This window comes from Muntiacus reevesi, chromosome 3 (assembly GCF_963930625.1).
Source record: "Muntiacus reevesi chromosome 3, mMunRee1.1, whole genome shotgun sequence".
Classification (NCBI taxonomy): Eukaryota; Metazoa; Chordata; class Mammalia; order Artiodactyla; family Cervidae; genus Muntiacus; species Muntiacus reevesi.
In genome coordinates, this window is record NC_089251.1 from 101,522,433 (window position 1) to 101,539,910 (window position 17,478).

General features: G+C 38.0%; 1 pseudogene; it reads right to left on the reverse strand.

Moving 5' to 3' along the window:
• Nucleotides 1–7,384: 7,384 nt before the first annotated feature.
• On the reverse strand, nucleotides 7,385–8,313 carry LOC136164060 (olfactory receptor 4C6-like; annotated as a pseudogene).
• Nucleotides 8,314–17,478: the final 9,165 nt, after the last annotated feature.

Below are 17,478 nucleotides of genomic sequence, written 5' to 3' on the forward strand. Positions count from 1 at the left end.
CTGACTCCAGCAACTGTGTTCTTTACCAAGAAATATCATTTTGCTAGAATAATATTAATTGTAAATAAAATACCAAGATTACAAAATATGACAACAAAATATAAAAGATACTCAGGGCAATATGTTTTCATAAAGATGTGGTAAAAAGTAAAATGTGACTTGTAATATAACTTAATATTCATAAAATAAAAATACATTTTTGCTAACCAAATGAGATAATACAATAAGCTTTTTTTGTTTTGCTTATATGTGCATTAATTTTTCTGCAATATTCTAAAACTTTATATAATAATTAAACTATGGAAATTATAGTAATATGTGAAAATTGTTATGATAATTCTAAGTGAAAGTCAGAAACTATAAAGATGATTTCAGTCAAACTATATATGATATTAACAAATTTCTGAAATAGGAAAAATTGTATTACTGTATATTGGAACTGCAGGATTTTTTTCAAACAATATTTTTAGGAAAGTATTCTGGAAAATTTAGAGTGAAGAGAGACATGTGTAAGTAAGATCATATATTAGATTATAGACATACTGGAAGTTTTACAAGTCAAATCCATAGGCAGAAAGGCTCAGTACTTTAATGGGGTAAGTTCAGGGGTATAGTCAAGAGGGTAAATAGCAGTTTCCCAAATTATATAAACCTTAGTGTAGTATCCACACATTTGTTATATTATGACCACCAGTGAAGCTGACATCTTGAACACAAGAGTCATAGGTAAAAGTTGTCAAAGCATATTTCAACCAAGATTCCAATGGAGTCAGGTAAAATAGACACAAAAATGAGTCAAACTAAGAATGATTTCTTCAGCAGGGGGACTCTAATAATATTAGCACTTAATATTGAAATAGTGCTATTTAGATTTTAGAGAACATAGTAAAGATATATAATGCCTGGAATATACATGTGTATATTGATGTCTATGTGGATACAAAATTGTCTTTAAATCTTTAGGAAAACTCAGAATAAGATATGGCAAGTATTTGCACTCCATTTCTTGTCTGAGGGCTAAATTTCAAAGTGTTAAAGTCATTTGCCCAAGGAAAGTACTAGTTCTGGAGTTCTCAATCTTGTTTGGAATAAAAAAATTTTAAAGGCCATTCATTCTGATATTCTCAAGATGCAAAAACTTTGATCCAAGGCAGCAAACTTCTGAATCAATAGATAGATCTGGGAGAGATTAGGACATGTGCAGATTTCCAGAGATTCATATTGGATTAAAGGCATTTGGAACCAACAGAGAATTGAACAGAAACTAGGATTTCAGAATTCAGTCCACTTATCTTCCTGAGATATCTATTCTTTTCTTCTTTCTGCAGATTAAACCTTTGTCAACTACATCTTATCTACAGTCATTGCCATGTCAGTGAATAAGAGTGTGACTGAATTCATTCTCTTTGGCTTGATACAGGATGTGGGAAAGCAGAAAGAGATATTTGGAGTCTTCTTGATTCTATACTTTGCAACACTGTTGGGGAACTTTCTTATTGTAGTGACTATTAAGACAAGCAGGACACTTGAGAGTCCCAAGTATTTCTTCCTATTCTATTGGTCCTTTGCTGATGCCTGCTTCTCTACAACCACTGCCTCCAGGTTAATTGTGGATGCCCTTTCTCAGGAGAAAACCATTTCCTACAATGAGTGCATGAACCAGGTCTTTGCAGCCCATTTCGTTGGTGAATGGGTATCTTTGTGCTCATCTTCATGGCCTTTGGCCGCTGCATAGCCATCTGTAAACCCTTGCGATATACAACCATCATGAACTGGCACCTCTCTGGTGTACTGGTGATTCTAGCCTGGGTGGGGCCTTGTATTCACTCTTCAGCACAGATTTTCCTGGCTTTGAGGTTGCCCTTCTGTGGCCACAGTGTGATTGACCACTATTTCTGTGACTTGCAGCCCTTGTTGAAACTTGCCTGCATGGACACTTCTGTGATAAATTTTCCTGTTGTTTCTAATAGTGGGGCCATATGCATGGTGAGTTTCATAATCCTGTTTATCTCCTACCTTGTCATCTTGCACTCACTGAGAAACCACAGTGCAGAAGGAAGGCAAAAAGTCCTTTCTACATGCACCTCCTACTTCATTGTGGTTGTCATATTTTTTGGCCCATGTATATTCATATACACATGCCCACCAACCACATTTCCAATAGACAAAATGGTGGCTGTATTTTATATAATCGGGACAACCTTGCTTAACCCACTGATCTATACACTATGCAATGAAGAAGTGAAAAATGCCATGAAAATGTTATGGTGTAGCAAAGCATGACTTCAGTTGATAAGTGTATACAGGAATCCTTGTGTATATTTCCTTAATGATTTAGTTCTGCTTTATGGACAGAAGAAATGGCATATTTTTTGTCCAGAAGCAAGAGTAAAGAAATACATGTAATTAGCCTCTGACTAATAAAAATAAATGAAAAAAAAAGAAATACATGAATATAAAGACAGAGATTCACAGCATCCTTATTCTGAGAGGCTTGGGTTAGAAAATAAAACCCATAACAATTTTGAACAACCTCTGATGACTCTTACTACAATTCTATTAACATCAGACAATATTCACATGATAATTTAGTTTTCTGTACAAATATTTCTTCAGACACAAATGAACTGACAGAATATGTGTGTGTGTGTGGGGGGGGGGTGCACATTGATTCTTTTTCTAGATTTTGTTCTAGTTCTTAGAAGGTGATCATAAGAGCTTATCCATAAGGGACTGGAACTTTACAGAATCACAGTTTCTGTTTTGACAACCTAATGATTAGAGAAGATTCTCTGATAAAATGTTACTCTGGAAATCAGTGCTGAATCCACCTCATTAGTGTATCTACACTGATGACCCTCAAACGCCTATAAAAGCTGGAACTATCAGTGAAAACCTAGACTATCACTGAAAAACCTCTTAAAATATCATGAATAGTTAAGAAGATGAAGAGTCTTATTATTTGGCTTAACAGGAAATAACAGCCAGTCAGTCAGTTGCCCTCCAGAGTCTTTCACATTGCTCTTCACGAAGGAGAGGGAAGAGGAAATAAGAGTTTGGCAGCAGGAATGTGCAGAAGGGAGGGTGAAGGGCAGGAGAGAGGACAGAAAACGGTGCTTTATAAAGTGAGGACAAGTGAAAGGTCGTTTTATCCACGTAGGAGATAAGAAGCTTCATCTTCCTTATACTCTGAGAATCACTTTTGGGAATAAGAACATTTGCAGGAAATGATGAAGTTTCAGGCTATTCCCATATCATTAAGTTTTCACTGTTATATTTATTTGTGTACAGGAAAGAAGCATTTTGTTCTTTTGCTTCCCCAAAACATCTGAAAACTCAAGTTTCAGGATTCTGGGAAGAACCTGAAATTGAAAGCTTAGCGCTTCTCAAAATTGGATCTTTTATTTTATATGAGGTTATTCAAAACATGTGCATTTGAAGATAGCTTAATATATAAATAGTGTTCACTCACCACTCCCACTACCACAACCAATATATAATCTCATGATAAAGTGCTGTCATGCTATTTTAGAACTTGAGCTTACAATTCCAATTAAAATTGGCACCAAGAGTATTATTTTGTGATATTTAAGTATCATTTAATACTCAAGTATTTAAGTATTGCTTTAAGGGAAGCATTTCTGTCAAATGAAGACAAAATGTTATTATGTTGTACCTAAGATCCCCAATAGCTCTAATATAAAAAGTAGTGACAGGAAAAGAAAAATATTTAAGACCAAAAATGACATCTGTCAGAGTCTTTAATATCATATTCACAAGTTGTTAACTTGCTATACGCGCCCTCCAAATAAACACTCCCCATTTTCCTAATTTTATGTCTAAAGTTCTGTTTTTAAAGCATTTCCATTTGCTCCTATGCTGTGCCGTGCTTAGTTGTTCAGTCACGTCTGATTCTTTGCGACTCCATGGACTCCAGACTCCTCGGTCCATGGGTAATTTTAAGCAAGAATACTGGAGTGGGTTGCCATGCCCTCCTCCAGGGGAGCTTCTCAACCTAAGGATTGAAGCCAGGTCTCCTGCACTGCAGGCTGATTCTTTATCAGCTGAGCCACCAGGGAAGCCCAAGAAAATACTGAAGTGGGTAGCCTATTCCTTCTCCAGGGGATCTTCCCAACCGAGGAATTGAACTGGGGTCTCCTGCATTGCAGGCAGATTCCTTACCAGCTGAGCTCCTAGGGACGCCCCTGGTCCTATAAGGATTACATTAGGTGTTACTGGTTCTTAAGTTGTTATTGTCCAATTGCTCAGTCCTGTCTGAGTCTCTGTTAACCCCATGTCAGGCTTCCTTTTTCTTTACTATCTCCCAGAAGTCACTCTAACTCATGCCCATTGAGTTGATGATGCCATTCAAACATCTCATCCTCTGTCACCCTCTTCCCTTCCTGCCCTCAATTTTTCCCAACATCAGGGTCTTTTCCAATGAGTCAGCTCTTGCATCAGGTGCATGAAGTATTGGAGCTTCAGCTTCAGCCTCAGTCCTTCCAATGAATATTCAGGATTGATTTCCTTTAGGGTTGACTGGTTTGATCTCTTTGCTGCCCCAGGAATGCTCAAGAGTTTTCTCCAACACCACAGTTCAAAAGTATCAAGTTTTTGACACTCAATCTTTATGGTCCAACTCTCACATCCATACATGACTACAAGATAAACCATAGAGTTGATTACACATACCTTTGTTGTCAAAGTGACATCTCTGATTTTTAATATGCTCTCTAGATTTATCATAACTTTCCTTCCAAGGAACAAGCATCTTTTAATTTCATGACTACAGTCAGCATCTGCAGTGATTTTGGAGTCCAAGAAAATAGTCTGTCACTGTTTCCATTTTCTCTCCATCTATTTTCCATGAAGTGATGGGACCAGATGCCATGATCTTTTTTTTCAATGTTGAGTGTTAAGAGAGCTTTTTCACTCTCCTCTTTCACTTTCAACAAGAGGCTCTTTAGTTCCTCTTTATTCCTCCCATTAGGGTGGTGTCATCTTAAGTAAACAAGACATATTCCAAATATAACTTTCATTCTTTTTTCTTGTTGTTTACTCAAATTTAATATACTGGGGAAATTATTTACCCATGCTTGAATAAAACCTCAGAGGTGTCAGCATAGCATATATGATCTGAGTCCCTCAAACATTTTTGATCTTGCTTCTGGCCTCTCTCTGCCTGGATCACTATGTTCCACTCACTCTGTTATTTTACATTTCCTCAAAAAAAAAACCATGATATTTCTTGAATTAAAGTTTTCTTTCTCTAGAATCTTCAGCTCACCAATCCTCACATGACTGTTTTTTTCTGATCATTTTTGTAACTACTCAGCTCATTGGTATTAAAATATTAATATAGCTCATAGCTTTTTTCTAAGGTAATAACAGAATTCTAATCAGTTTAAAAGACACATGCTAATAGAATCCTTTTCTGACTGCCCAATATGAAGTACCTTCCATGAAATAATCACAGCCTTCCATTTCCATTAACTCTATTATCATGTTCACTTTCTGCCTTTTTGTTTCAGTTACTTTTAATTTTAGTGTTTGTTTCTTTTTATGTCTCAACCATCTGAATTGGGCTATTTGAAAAATATAGGCTCTTGTGTTTTATATTCATCCAACAGATATTTATTGAAAATTGAATCAGTGGGAAGGACTGAAACCCCTAAAAACCCCTTCTGCACTTCCTTAGTATCTCAGCCTTAAAGAATTCACCTACCAATGCAGGAGACACGGGTTCCTGATCTAAGAAGGTCACATGTGCCACAGAGCAACCAAGCCCGGGTACCACAACTATTGAACCTGTGCTCTAGAGCTTGTGAACCGAATCTATTGAAGCCCACAAGCTGTAGGCCCCATGCTCCACAACAAAAGAAGTCACCACAATGGAAAGCCCACACACAGGAACTAGCAAGTAGCCCCTGCTTGCCGCTGCTAGAGAAAAACGCATAAGGCAAAGAAAACCCAGCACAGTCAAAAATAAATTAAAAAGTAAAAAAAAATTAAAAATCCCTTGGAGACTTGTCCAGTTTAGACCCGCATGGAAAGTAATAAAAGTCAGAGGATAATGATACAAAAGAAACTTGCTTTTGGTCCTTGTTACTAAGAAAAGGAAAACATTGACATAGAAAATAATGGTGAGAATATAAGAACCATTGAATAGAGTCACAGAGGAAGGCTCTCTAAAGTAATGACACTTCATCTAGTATCAGAGGTTGGAGAGAAGTAGTCACCTAAGTAAGATGAAGGTTTGTTTTGACAGAGAGAGAAGCAAACTGTTTCATAAATCTAATAAGTGAAGTGAAGTCACTCAGTGAAGTGAAGACTCTGAAAGAGTCTGTCAGACTCTTTCAGACCCCATGGACTGTAGCCTACCAGGCTCCTCTGTCCATGGGATTTTCCAGTCAAGGGTACTGGAGTGGGTTGCCGTTTGCTTCTCCAGAGGATCTTCCTGACTCAGGGAATGAACCCAGGTCTCTGGCATTGTACCAGATGCTTTACCGTCTGAGCCGCCAGGGAAGTCCTGAGGACAAATGACAAATCTCAGGATGCCTGATGTACACTGAGGGGTCGGGTGAGGCACTCAAGATGTGATTGGAGATTTAGAGGAAGTAGAAAGATTAACCAGAAAATTCTAGTACAAGGCAAGGAGATTCTAAATAATCGATAAACAATAAATGAAATGGTTCGTTAAGATTTTAAAACTGCATACACTGCACTTTCAAAAGTCAGGGGGTCACTAAGAATGAGTCCTAGAAAAACATCTAAATTTGATACTAAACTTTGGTTATAAAAAGTTCATTTTTTTCACACAAAAAATAAACCATCAGAAAACATTCCTATCTGGAAGTAGTTCTGCTGAGAGATGGCTATATTGTCTCATTACTGAAGTTTGTTCTGATAATGATGTTCTGATAATGATAGTTTGTTTTTCAGCTTTGTGATAGAACTATCAAAATCCATTTGGAATTATGTTAATGAAAATGAATTAAAAATAAAAATAATAAAAATAGAAATAATAGCAAGAAATTTGACAATTTTGTTGGAATGAACTTTTCCATCAATTCCCCTTTCTATTATTTCTTTTAAAATAATTGCATTTATTTGCATTTTGATCTAAGCTACTGAGATATTTTCTGAGACGTCATGTGATTATAATTAAAAAATAAATAGGAAAAGTGAAAAAATAGGAAGGCAATGGGAAGCTAAAGAATAATAGAAAGCAATAAGAGTACCATAATCTTTAAATTGCAAACACTATAAATCAAAATTAAATCTCTCTGGTTGTTAGTGGAGAATGGATAGTTTTATTACCCCCACATTTCTGAAAGAACAGAGTTCTCTTTAATAGAAACACACGACATCCTGAGCACGAAAGTCACTTGCCAACCAAACTCCCCTGTTTCATCCACAGTTTTCTCATGGCATTTTCACCTCCGTATTCCTCAGGGTGTAGATCAAGGGATTTAACATGGGTGTGATGATGGAATCAGACACGGCCATCACCTTGTCTATGGGGTAGGTGGCCACAGGCTTAACATACAAAAACATAAGGCACAAAAGACATGATGACCACAGTGAGGTGGGAGCCACAGGTGGAGAGGGCTTTACGCTGCCCTTCAGAGCTGCAGGACTTCAGGGAGCAGAGGACAACCACATAGGAAGTGATGAGGATGAGGAAGATGGCCACACACATCACCCCACTGTTGAGGATGACTAACAGATCCAGGGTGTGGGTGTCCATGCAGTCCAGTTTCAACAGTGGGAACAAATCACATATAAAGTGGTCTATTGTATTGGGACCACAGAAGTAAATTTGATACATGAAGAGAAGCTGTAGTATGGCATGGAGAAATCCCCCCACCCAGGCCCCTCCCAGCAACAGGCAGCAGGCCTGAGGTCTCATGATGGTCACATAGTGAAGAGGCTTACAGATAGCCACGGAGCGGTCATAGGCCATCACGGTGAGGAGGATGATGTCCACTCCACCGAAGAAGTGCTCAGCGAAGAGCTGGGCCATGCAGCCTTCCAGGAAGCTGGTAGTGCTCTCAGAGAGGGAGTCCACAATCAACTTGGGAGCAATGACGGAAGAGAAAGTGACATCCAAAAGGGACAAGGAAGTAAGGAAAAATACATGGGTGATCTCAGACTCTGACTCGTAACCATGGTTACCACAATGAGGCGGTTTCCCAAAACGGTGGACACATACTTGATTAGAGACACGGCAGAGAGTATTCTCCGCTGCTCTGGATACCGCGTAATGCCCCAAAGAATGAATTCCGTCACATTGTTTTGATTTCCCAGGTGTCAGCTGCCGATATGAGCTCCAGCTAAGAGTTAGAAGACCTGAAAAAGCAGCACATGATTTATGACTAGTGATTACTTGACTTCAAGTATTTCCAGGATCTCAGGGAATTTATGGGCTTTTTTGTTTGTCTGTTTTGTTTTTTTGTGTCTTTTTTCCCCCTCATTATTCAGCATTTAACTGTTAATAACCTGCTAAATAAAGAGCTTAAAAGAGAGCTACTTCTTGCAGAACAGACTTTTGAACTCTGTGGGAGAAGGTGAGGGTGGGATGTTTCAAAAGAACAGCGTGTATATTATCTATAGTGAAACAGATCACCAGCCCAGGTGGGATGCATGAGACAAGTGCTCGGGGCCTGGTGCACTGGGAGGACCCAGAGGAATCGGGTGGAGAGGGAGGTGGGAGGGGGGATCGGGATGGGGAATACGTGTAACTCCATGGCTGATTCATGTCAATGTATGACAAAACCCACTGCAATGTTGTGAAGTAATTAGCCTCCAACTAATAAAAATAAATGGGAAAAAAAAAAAAGAGAGCTACTTCTTTAGTGCTAGGTTATCCCCAGACTTTTCCCTTCTCTTTTTAAATGGTATTTCCATGTGAAATGCATTTCTCCCTTTTACTGTTATTGTTGATTATCAGCACCTACCCACTCCTTGCACTAGAATAACACCATAACTGACTCTTTTACAGATGAGGGAACTGATTCTCACAGACTTGAGGCAACATAGCCAAGGTAGTACAGCAAGTGAGTGGTGAAGCCAGAATGTGAACCATATTTTCTGACTCCAGAATCGGTTCCCTCAAATACCAATACTTCTCCTCTGGTCATTACATTGTGATTTTACCATTTACCAATCACTGTGCTAAGTATATTACCATATACTATCTAATCCTGTTTTAGCTCCAAATAAAAATGAAGTAGCTTCTTCTTTCTTTACTCTTTTCAAATGTTATGATGATTCTTTAGTAATTCAGTGCCTTACTTATAAATATTAAATTAATGAAATACATCTAAAACTATAATCTCTGAATAATATGTTGCTCATTAATGAAGATCACAAAGCATGATGATCCAGCAAAGACCCAGGCCACAATATAATCCACTCAAATTTGAATCAGTCCTAGTCATTCCTTTCAGTTTTCTCTGTTCCCTAAATGTTAAGGAATCTAGAATGCATTAGGGGTAATTCAATAATTAGTTTTTAGGTTCACTGACTATGCTGCTCGGCAAGGTGCCAAGATACACATTGCCTCATTTAAACCTCATATGATACCATATGAACTATGTACCATTACTATTCCCATTTTAAAGAAGATAAATAGAAATGTTGCAGTGTTAAATCTTTTGCATAAGATTATATAACCCACATGCGATGAAGCTGGCATTTTGATCACACAGCTCAAATTCTTAGCCACTGTTTCCACTACTTGAAAAGAGAACAGATTTATGTGGTATTTCAGGAGAGTTGTTGCAACCTAGGGAAAAAAGTTGCAATGAAAATATACTTCCTATTATTGGGAATTTTCAGGGAAGCTGGCTGCCTTATTTTAGGAATTTTGCAAGCAGCATAACTCCAAATTGACATTTGGACTATAATTCTTGGCAAATGATGAAAGGTCACTCTGGCTGTACACCACCACCAGCTCCACCCCTACCCATTACAGAAAATGCAAAGCATCCACAGGAGACTATAGAAGTGCCATTTTATACACTCCTTAATCTCATCCTCTCCCTTCCTGCCCAAGAGCTGAGATCTTTCTTGAGAGCACCCTTATGAATCATAAAGAGCCCTGGCTCAGGAGTCAGGAAATGAGAAGTGTGTTTCGTTCCAGGCTGTGTCACTGATCTAGCCTATCACTTGAGCACGTTGCTGGCACCTCTAGCCTCAGTATCCTCATTTTCAGTGTAAGGATGGTCCACTCATGAGAGACGATGGGAGGGAAACTGTCCTCTTCATATACAAACAATCACCCTTAATCATGTTCATTGACTATGCCTCTCGGCAAGATTTCCTTAGAGAGGTGATTTGTTTCTTGATTAAAAAAAAAGGAGAAAAAGAAGCCCCTGCTCTAAATAGTATCTAGTACGCCTTTTGTCCTATGACCAGATTGATTCCTACCTGACATTCAACTCCTGTCATCAGCACCCCTCCCTTCTTTATTCAGTGTTCCTTGTTTCATCACTTTATTTATTTCACTGTCTTCTCATCCACTTCCTGCCAGACTCACATCACTTTGTTTTTCATATCTGCCTTTCTGTTTACAGGGAATATCACTGGGTCCAGACACAGCAAATATATTAATAACTGTAAGTCACTGCCAGTCCATTTACTGCTTTGTACACAACCTCAGCTTCCTCAAGCCTCAATTTCTGCACCAGTGCAATTAGTAAACGAGAAACCATAGATACTGTATATGTATTGCTTACTACCTGAGGGACATGTGCAAAGCTTCTGTTTTGGTGTTTCTCAGTCGTCACAAACAACCAAATGATGTAAGCATTTATTTGTGTGGATTTTCTGAAGTAGCAACTGAGCCTTAGAGAACCTGTGTTAACTTCCTTGCAGTTTCTTGGCAGGCATAAGATTAATCCAAAATCCTACTTTTGACTCCTATAATTCCCAGCCCCCATACTCACTTCCTGCATTACAGAGAAGTTGTGAAGGTCCGAGGAGGTAATACATACAGAAAAACTTTGGAAAGCAGGGCTCACACTTTTTTTTTCCTGATCACATCCTTATGTCTGTAAGTTCTAGGCTTGCTTACTGCCTTTATCCATTTCCTTCTTACCAACCATTATTGGGTGTCCTCCTGCCACGTTTCCAAGGCATTTTATCAGGTGGAAGGAAGCTGCAGTGAGCCATGGAGCGCAGGGCATGCTGGTGCCAGCTCATCTCTGGGTTTGAAAGCAACTCTGCCATGAGAGTCTGGCGATATTTCTCTGTCATCAGGCACAACCATGCTGTATCCTGACTGTTTACATTTGTATTCCTGGATATGCTTCAGCCCAAACCAAGAATTAAAGAGTACCTTGACCTTCCTGTCCAAGGTTGCATCACACAACCCATTACCTTCCTGATATTTCCTTTCACAATTGGACAGTAAGGAGGTAAAATAAAGACAGGGAAAGTTTAAATTAATGCTCTTCTTTTTCTTTGCCAGTCTACTTCCCTTACTTTTTCCTAATTATTTAAGTTGACAGCAAATATTTTGAAAGTTTGTCAGATGTGATTCATTTATTTACATAAAGGCAGGGTTGATAAATTTAAGATATCATTAAATTAAGAATCATTGTGAAGGTAATACATGAAAGAAAATAAAATATCAAAGAAATTGTAAGCCTCAAAGCTAGACCATGGCTAAGAGATAGGACGGGTAGGTCTGCTTCCAATAGAGGGAACAACGTGGACCAAGGCCCAAAGGTAGAGTGAAGAGACATTGTAAAAATAAAAGAGAGATCAAGGGTCTTGGATCACACACACCAGTTCAAGAGTTTATTTCTGCAGCACTTTTTAGCTAGGTGACTATTTTTGTTGTTGTTTAGTTTCTAAGTTGTGACCAACCCTTTTGCAATCCCATGGACTGTAGCCCTCCAGGCTCCTTTGTCCATGGAATTTTGGACAAAGTGGGTTGCCATCTTCTTGTCCAGGGTATCTTCCTGACCCAAGGATTGAACCTGTATCTCTTGCTTGGCAGACAGTTTCTTTACCACTGAGCCATCAGGGAAGCCCATATAACTATTTTAGTGATGTGATTTACTCTTTAACGTGTACATTTGTATTTAGAAATGTTGAATTTGCATATTTATACATGCAGCTAAACAATATAATTATACAGTAGGTACATGTATACACTGTACTTTACATTTTAATGAGAAAAATTATCATTGATTCCACTCCATGTCAGAATAGGAATATTTACCTTATTTCAATTTTCTGCTATTTTAACAAAAGTGCAATTAAATCTTCTTGTGATTCTATGTAATGTATATGCTGTTTCTACAAGAAAGAAACATGTTTATAATGGAATTGCAGAATCAAAGAGTATAAACATTTTAAACCAAATAGATACTCATATATTCTTTCAAAATGTTTTTTTCTCAACAATATTATATCAGAGAACTTTTTTATTTCTACAACTTATGTCTTATGAGAATACATTGTATGTTAGAAAATAATTCAGAAAAACTTTCAACAAACATTTAAACCAGTTTCATAGATAAATGACAGTGAGAATTACTTTGTCAATTCCTAAATATACCTGTTTCTAATAACCGTAATAATAATAATTAGCATTTATTATTAATAGACCTTGTAACTTCCTTGAGGTCTCAGACTTAGTGAGTAGTATGGCTTAAATTTAAATTCCAGGAAACCTGACACTGTGGCTTAGCTTTTTTCTCAATTCTGTTTGGTATATGAATATATACATTCTCCAGGGAACACCTCACTACCTAGAAGGTTCTGGTGCTTGCACTTGCTTTTTCAATTTTATATGTATTCAGTGCATTCATAGCTTATAGAACTCTGTGAGTATTCAACTCAATTAGATTTATCACTTAAGGAATTCAAAACAGTCTCTTCATACAAATGTCTTCCTAGCTCCTTTCTCTTTTCATAAAACTAAGGACTAGCTAGTAGAGTGCAACTAACTCCAGCAGACATTTTCAGAATGAAAGTGACAATAATATTGTTATTTAAAAAATTAAAGTCTACAATAGCTTATTTGTGTTTACCCAGGGTTCCCCTAAGTTGCCCCCATTAACATCAATAAACCACCAGCATCACCAAACCACCAGCATCACCATCCCTACGGTCATTTCTATATGTAGGTCTACTTACAACTAAATGCAGTATATGTTTTGACATATAGAGAGATATTAAAATTATTCTCATTCTTAAAGCTATGAATTCAACATATTATTGACTAAATATAATACATTTTAAGAAAAAAAGGTAGTACTTTTTTTTTTTTTTTCCTCTGAACAGACAGTAGAAGCCAAGAGTAAGAGAGAAAAGTCTTGGACTGTGGGGAAAAGAAGAAAGAAAAAAAAAAAAAATGGAAAGAGAGTGAGAGATACAGATGCAAAGTCACATGGAGAAAGAGATGAGAAATAGAAAGGGGGCAGAGGAGGGAGGGAGAAGCAGAGAAAGTGAAATTGGAATAAAGGACCTCAAATAAATTCCTAGTAACTATTTCTCAGTAATTACCCACTTCCTTTCTTGCTACTCACTAGTGCTGTTTTTTGAAATCCATGTTTTAGTTTGTTTAGCAATTTTCATTTATAAGAGAGATATTCGTTTAATTTTTAAGTTTGCTTAAAAGGATACAAAAGCAGATCAAGCAAAATAACTTATTCTAACTCAAGTTAAAACTGAAGTTCCTAAGCTGGAGAATAAATATTGATTACAGATAAAGAAAAGAGATATTGAGTGTGAATGATATATGTACTCTAGCTACTTGTTCACTGTAATTCATTTAATTAATGAGTGCCATATGTTGAAAGTAATTTCTATGCTATATTTCTGTGAAATAACTAAAACTCTACATATGACATACTTAAGTAATAAAGATGCTTCTTAGAACTTAGTTATAAGAGTTGATCAAAAAAAGAAAATTCTATAAATAAAAATTATAAAGTCATCTGAGATCTAACCTAAGATCTTACCAACTCAAGGTTCATTCACAAGAGGTAACTTTAGGGAGTTCAAGAACTAAGAGAAATTATTCAAAATTGATGTTGTTGTTGTTTTTCTTTCCTTTTTTTTTTCCCCCCACATTGAAGAAAGGCTGTCTGGGATATAAATGAAGTAAACATCATTTATTACTTCTTGGTTAAATTTGCAGAATTAAAATTTTTATTGCTTTCAAAGAGAGATTTAAAAGAGAAGTCTTAAATATTTATGTTCTTAATGAAGAAATAAACTTCTTTGATTTTCCAGGCAAGAATACTGGAGCGGGTTGCCATTTCCTTCTCCATTTCTGGTTTACCAAAGGATTTACATTTTCTCTAATTAAGGATGATTGCTAAAAGTCTATCAAGTACAGTGCTTACCAAATCATTTAGATCCTTGTTTGCATCCCAGTTGAGTGTAGTCTGAGGTCAAAGTTGAAACATTTCTCTTTCAGCTTCTTAGAAATTATATTATGAATGTATGGTTCAGTTTGGGGAGACGAACCTGGACTATAAGAGTTCAGTGCCAGTTTGAGCAGCTGTGACATGGAACAGACTTACATCATTCTAGCTGACCGATTGAGGCTGATTCTCCTCTGATGGTGGTGTTAATCCCTAATTCAGTGAATTTCCACCCACCTACCTTAATAAAAGGTGTTCCCTGGGGCAAGGACATCATTGGAGCCAATCGGCAAACAGCTGTGCAGGCAAAAATATAGATTACAGCATTAAATGTTCAATCATTTGTTTCTGCACTGTCATCTCAATTACAGAATGGACACTCATGATACCATTTAGCAGAGTCATATGCATGTTAGCATGCATTTTCCCCTCTCCTTTTGGAACCGGCTTTGCCTTTTATTTGACGGTATTAAATTGATATCCTTGAGCAGTTTCACAACAAAAGTTGGAAGCAAGGCTTGGTTCTTTAAAATAATTCCTAAGTATCAAGATTCTCTACTCTGAGATATTCAAACTGACTTACATTACCTCCTAGATTTCCAATAGATACTTCTTAATTTGCAGTTGCCATTTTTTTTCCTGTTTATTTCTCAAGCATAATTATTTTAGCAACTCCTCCACTGAGCTCCAGATTTCTTGCAGACTCCCATTCATTAGCTTGATACTATCAGGGGAGTTTGTAATTTCTTCAGTTCTGTCTTGCCACAGCAAAGACTTGAAGTGATGGATGGACCAGTGTGACAGCTCTGTGTTACAGTTCAGTTTTATTTGGCAAGCAAAGGAAAATACATCTTCGAGGAGTGGGGACAGGGTAACTCAAAAGACGTGAAGAGAAGAGATGAGAAGCCAGAAGCTCAAATTTGGCTCCTCTTTTCATGGTTTTGCTTTTGTGACTGAGCCTGCCCTATTTTTAAACTGGGCTAGCCAGGAGGGCTGCTTGCTTCACCTGAGGCTCTCACTCTGGTCCTCGGACCTTCCTTTGTTCTATTTTTACAGGCTTTTTCCTTTCTTTGTCTTTTAGTCACAGCTAGTTTGGACTCCTTTTTCTATTCTAACTACCTAACAATACCATTTAAATGTTTTCTTATGTCCTGACGTGTGTGTTAATTGCTCAGTCATGTAAGATTCTTTGAGACCCATGGACTGAAGGATGCCAGGATCCTCTTTTCATGGAATTTCCCAGGCAAGAATACTGGAGTGGGTTGCCATTTCCTTCTCCATGGAATCTTCCTGACCCAGGGATCACACCTGGGTCTCCTGCATTGGCAGGCAGGAGCAGGCAGATTCTTTACTATTTGAGCCACCAAGGATCCCCAAAAGCCAAGTAACCATGGACTGTAGCCTACAAGGCTCCTCTATTGATGGAATTCTCCAGGCCATGATACTGGAGTGGGTAGCCATTCTCTTCTCCAGAGGATCTTCCCAACACAGGGATCAACTCAGATCTTCTGCATTGCAGGTGGATTCTTTACTAACTGAGCTATGATTTGCTTTTATAATCCCATAATTTGCTTTATTCAGTTCAGTTCAGTCACTCAGTCATGTCCAATTTTTTGAAACCCCATGGAATGTAGCATGCCAGGCCTCCCTGTCCATCACCAACTCCTGGAGCTTACTCGTACTCATGTCCATTGAGTCGGTGATGCCATCCAACCATCTCATTCTCTGTTAGCCCCTTCTCCTCCCACCTTCCATCTTTCCCATCATCAGGGTCTTTTCAAATGAGTCAACTCTTTGCATCAGGTAGCCAAAGTACTGGAGTTTCAACTTCAGTATCAGTTCAGTTCAGCCACTCAGTTGTGTCTGACTCTTTGCGACCCCATGAACTGCAGCACACCAGGCCTCCCTGTCCATCACCAACTCCCAGAGTTTACCCAAACTCATGTCCATTGAGTTGGTGATGCCATCTAATCATTTCATTCTCTGTCATCCCCTTCTCCTCGTGCCTTCAATCATCAGGGTCTTTTGAAAAGAGTCAGCTGTTTGCATCAGGTCGCCAAAATATTGGAGTTTCAGCTTCAACATCAGTCCTACCAATGAACACCCAGGACTGATTTCCTTTAGGATGGACTGGTTGGATCTCCTTGCTGTCCAAGGGACCCTCAAGAGTCTTCTCCAACATCACAGTTCAAAACCATCAATTATTCAGCACTCAGCTGTCCTTATAGTCCAACTCTCACATCCATACATGACTACTGGAAAAACCATAGCCTTGACTAGATGGATCTTTGTTTGCAAAGTAATGTCTCTGCTTTTTAATATGCTATCTAGGTTGATCATAACTTTCCTTCCAAGGAGTTAGTGTCTTTTTGTTTCATGGCTGCAGTCAACATCTGCAGTGATTTTGGAGCCCAAGAAAGTAAAGTCAGACACTGTTTCCACAGTTTCTCCATCTATTTCCAATGAAGTGATGGGACTGGAGGCCATGATCTTAGTTTTCTGAATGTTGAGCTTTAAGCCAACTTTTTCATTCTCCTCTTTCACATTCATCAAGAGGCTCTTAAGTTCTTCTTCGCTTTCTGCCCTAAGGATGGTGTCATCTGCATATCTGAGGTTAATGATATTTCTCCCAGCAAACTTGATTCCAGTTTTTGCTTTATTCAGCCCAGTGTTTCTCATGATGTACACTTCATAGAAGTTAAATGATCAGGGTGTCAATATACAGCCTTGACGTACTCCTTTTCCTATTTGGAACCAGTCTGTTGTTTCATGTCCAGTTCTAACTGTTGCTTTCTGACCTGTGTAAAGAGTTCTCAAGAGTCAGGTCAGGTGGTCTGATATTCCCATCTCTTTCAGGATTTTCCACAGTTTAGTGTGATCCACACAGTCAAATGCTTTAGCATAGTCAATAAAGCAGAAATAGATATTTTTTCTGGAACTGTCTTGCTTTTTGAATGATTCAGTGGATGTTGCCAGTTTGATTTCTGGTTCCTCTGCCTTTTCTAAAACCAGCTTGAACATCTGAAAGTTCACGGTTCATGTATTATTGAAGCCTGGTCTGGATAATTTTGAGCAGTACTTTGCTAGC